Genomic DNA, 5,046 nt, shown 5'->3' with positions numbered 1-5,046 from the left:
GCAAAATATTGGCTAAAATTCCAGAGAAAAATCGCCCAAAATTAAATGATGAAAAGGAGTGCCATTATTATGTGCAAGGACTGCAGTAAGGACTTTGAGTCACAGGAAAGCTCTTTGCTTCACTTTTCATTGCAGTGTTGATGCAGTCAACAAAAGTAAATGAACGTGACTCACAAAATGATGAGGAGCATCAGGAGCAGAGGCCAACACCCTTCCGATATTATGGATTCGTCAGACGATGAAATTCATATTGATGAGGGTGTCAGGTTAATGGACGAAATTTTGGCTTGAAACAAGATGAACCATATCAAGTTGCTGACACGGAGCCAGAGGGCAACAACTTCTTCCCCTTTCCTGGCAAGAAGTTTTTCTTACTGTATTGTTATGCGCACAGTGTTATGAGGCCAAAGGTAAAAAAACTCAGTAAAAAACAATATCTTTTTGTACAAACTAAATTTTGTTTCATACAATTTTATTTCATATTGTTCTAAGTTGCTAACAAAGTTTAAAGGCGTTACTTTTCAAATTTAATTTCAAATTTAGCGCCCCCATCCCCCTTGCTCATGAAGTCACAGTGGGCAATTGTGCAAATAACGAACATTCTCGGTAAAAGATATAAATTCAATAACTCAAAACACTTTGACATCATTAATTATTTATATATCAGGTTTATGAACCTTTACCATTTTGTGAAACAACTGCTCCCCCCTCTCCCGGACGACTGGAAAGCAATTTCACAATCAAACTATAATTAAAAGTAAAAAGTTGGTAAAGAGTCTCCAGTTAAGACCTCAGGTTCACAATTACCAGACCTATATAGGTGGGTATAATAAGCTGACTCTCAATAACACAATTGCCAAATAATCCTGTATCATGATAGGGTTATGGAGATGGCCATCCTTTTTACTGGATTGCACCTTCTGATAGCGTCTCCGTTGGTTGCCAGCAAAATAGTGCAATTCCCTGAGAAGACCGATTGTTTCATTAGCAAACTCTATCAGGTGATTCTACTGATTGTTTTAATCAAAAGAGGATTCAATAATATTTTCAAAATTCAGAAAAGAAGGTGGTGTATAGAAGGACAATTCCAGACCACTTCAGCAAACGTTAACAAGTTAACAGCTTATGTGAAAGACGTAGTGACGTATACTACAGGGGGAACAATTTGTCACGGAAAAGTAAATAGCTTCTACGTGAAGGTATAGGAATAATGATTATATTGTTTGTGAATTAATTATAATTATTAATTAATTATTTGTTTCATGTACAATATGATAACTCATTGGTACATGAAATATTTTGTCCACCGATCAATGGTATGAACCCCTCACTTCTCTATCTTTAAGCCTTTTCTAATTTTATATACATTAAAAAATGTGAAATTTAGGCAATCATTTAATTACCTCAATGAACAGTACTAATGCATTGAATCTGCTGTAACCATCCATTAATGATGACCTCTCTCTCTCCCATGGACAAAGTCTTTTGCAGATGGCCCCAAGACCGGCTAAGACATTATCATTCCATTTAAGACACTGCATGCAATGCAACAAAACTGAGTGTACATCAACATACATATGACACAACAAACACCCAAAGTGTCATAGAGATTTTATATCATCAATTCTGAACGAGCATTTATAAGGATTGTGAACAAACATCATATTAATTTATGGTGACAGATGCCAGCCAATTTTATATATTAAATTGTCCATTTCAAAAAATTGGAGCGAAAACTGAAAACATAGTTTGGTATGATTTTAGTTCAATGTTAAATTATGATTGCACATTTTAATACATTGCTACATATGTTTGTTGCAGATATCAACAGCTTACTAACATAATTGCCTTAGTCACTTTTTGGCCATTTCGAGAAAAGTGATAAAATAAGTCTGTCAAAAGTTTATATTTTATTATAACTTCTCTAAACCTGTATAACAAAACAAATATCCGAGAATTAGTAACACTGTAAGAGTCGCAATGTAGTGTTAAAGTGTGTTAAACGTGACTTAGGCATTTATACTAGCCAACTCATGTGACATAGGCAGCCTCGCAATATTGAACAAATGTAGGTTAACCATTGTCTCAAAACATGTGAAGTCAATTTTGTTGTTAGTTATGTGGCAGCATGTTATAAAACTCATGCGCCCACTGAGGCAACACACACCTCATGGACTGAAGGTCGTCACACCTCCTCAATGATATTGTGATACAAGACTGAAACACAGGTATCCAGGTTAGTGGCACATCTGGAAGGTGGATTCTTTGTGGCCAACTCACCCAGTCTGAACCATCTGAAAAGCTCAATTTGGCTCTTATGGTAGCATTGGGGTTGTACTCAATTGCTCGAAGCTTATTTACAGTAGGGTCACCCTTCTTCTGGCCAGGCCTGACGCTTTGAACATAACTATTATTTAATTGCAACATATCATTGGCTTAACGACATATCGTGATGCCTGCTTCTAGCACATTCCATGATCACCATGTAATCACGAGGGATAAAGACATTACTTGGTATATTTTTTTCAATTATGGCGTGCATACTGCCAACTTCCATTTGTGTGTGTCCTACCACCAGGAACTTCTGAATGATTTTGACACCACATTTCTTGGCTAGATCCAAGTATGCATTACCCAGTGTAACATTCCTGTTTTGGTAGCAACATCCATCACTCCAGATAATTAGTTCTTTAATTTCAGGATTTGCAGCAAGGATGTCATCAATGTGCTTGTACAGAATGTGGGTAAACATTTCTGCGCTAAGGTCCCCCTGTCTCATCCCAGACATAACAATAACCTTCATGACTCTGCAGGTTGTAGAAACTCAGGTTATGGACTTGTAACTTGGTTCTATAATGAAGGGCACTGGCAATCATCTTGGGACACAACAGAACAGCTTGTGTGTCAATAGTGTACACCGATTTCTTTGCACTTGCATTTTCTAAGTCCTTAGTCTTCTCAGCTCTGGCTGCATCCTTATTGTTGATATGCACCAAATAATCTACTTCACACCAATCACAGTGGGTCATCTAAGTCAATGGAATCAAGTGTTGCCTGTGAGCTTTGGAATAATCCCAGTTAGGGGACTGAGATGGTTAGGCTAGTCTGACCATGTGACAAATATGTTATTCTTCATTTATATTTTTTTTGTCACGTGACGAGGAAAGGGGATGGCCAGATTGAGAAAGCTAAACAATATATTGGCATTGTTTATTGTTGCATTTGAAAGTTGTATTTTTGCTCTATTTTTGGCTTGCTCAGATGCTATTAAAACTTTAAATTTTTGTTGAATAGTATGGTCGGCTCAATTGTGCTTTCTATGGCTGTCCTAGCAGTAGAAAGCATGAATATTTGCTTTTCAAAGTTCCTGTTGTTGGCGCAACCGATAGGGAAGAGACCGTAGCAAAGAAGAGAAGTGCTTGGGAAGAATGGCTTCAACTTATTTTGAGTACTAGAGAAAAGAAGACAGACCTAGCTAGTGAAATTGAGAAGAACACGCTGTATATTTGTGAGCATCATTTCAAACCAGAGTGTATTTTGACTTGTAAGTATTTGCATTTTACATCTGCATGCGCTTGCGGGCTCTGTTATAAATATTACAAAGAGCGCATTGTCTGATTTATACAAAGAGGGCAAGTGTATATAGTATGCAGTTTAGTATCTAAAGGTTTTCGACCTTTACCACCGCTATATATAGATATATTTAATAATTTCTGCACTCAATCGATGAGATGCCTGGCATTGTTATTAAACAAATACATTCATGGCCATTGTGTTTTAATTTTTGATTTTTGGCTTATCATGATATCATATGTATTTATCCAAGACTTATGTCTTTTCGTGGACACGAAACGAAAGGTTTTGGTAGCTGGTAGTGTGCCCACCTACAAGAAGTCACGAAACACCAAAACATGAGCGTCACATTCTCGTGCAAACAGATGTAGGCGAAGCAAGCACCAGTTCCACTCGAGTTCTACAACAGAGCCGTGGACACCTCAAGTTCTACAACAGAGCCGTGGACAGAGCGATCAACCAGTGTTGGGTATACCTCAGCTGTGTACAGTATTCACGAACTGGTTAGGGATTTGGAAGGTATTAAAGCATCTGGGCCATGGACAGTCGAAGAGACTTCAGAAAACGAATTAGCTATTAGGCTCTTTGAGGAGCCTCACAGCATACTGAAATATACTGTGCTTGTTAACTCTGGTTTAGGATATAGTGTCTTCTTTTACCAGTGGCCCATCCCTGAAGACCATGTACTGTATAAACAATTTAGTCGATCTGTAGTAAGACATGGCAACATACATGAACTGTTGCAATTATTGCAGAATTTTAGCTTTTGTGGAGGACTACCAGACATTGATGAAGTGAAGGATGTTGTCATTGACCCAACAACTCAAGTTCATCTGCCTGGAACCATTATCAGACATTCAATACCCAAGCAGGTATCAACAGAGGAGCCCATCTGTTGATTGTGTCATTGAAGAAACCGCACATGACCAGAAAAACTCTTGTCAACCATGCACAACTGCACTAAATGCTATTAAGAGGGCAAATAGACAAAAGTTAAAGGCATCAGCTGAACCTGCCAAACCCAAAGCATTGCTAGCTGCATGCAGTCCAGAGAAACTCAAAGCCACTGTCCAAGTCGCGAGAATCCAGTGCAAGGAGCTTGAGGAACGTGTAAAGCACCTCCAAACAAAAATTGAAGAAGATGGAGTTGCCATCAGTGCATCGCTTGAAACTGATCTTCTCAAAAAAAAGGGAGTTCAAAATTTGGAAGCAAGTCCCCACAAACTGTTGCAGTCAAATAAAATGGGATGCAGGTACCACCCACAAGTGATTAGTTTTGTTCTCTCAATCCATGGTCACCATCAGCATACAGGGAGTTGCAAGACAGTGGTGCCCTAATTCTACCAAACAAACATGTGTTGAAAGATTACAAGAACTATTTTAAGCCCAAAGCCAGAATAAACCATGAAAACATTCAGTGCCTTCAAGAGAAGACAAAACACTTTTCTGAAGCAGTGATATGTTGTTCTTGTC

The sequence above is a fragment of the Dendronephthya gigantea genome, unplaced genomic scaffold (genome assembly GCF_004324835.1).
Source record: "Dendronephthya gigantea isolate DGI-Jeju-01 unplaced genomic scaffold, DenGig_1.0 000087F, whole genome shotgun sequence".
NCBI classification, from domain to species: domain Eukaryota; kingdom Metazoa; phylum Cnidaria; class Anthozoa; order Malacalcyonacea; family Nephtheidae; genus Dendronephthya; species Dendronephthya gigantea.
Note: the sequence above shows the minus strand (reverse complement) of the source record.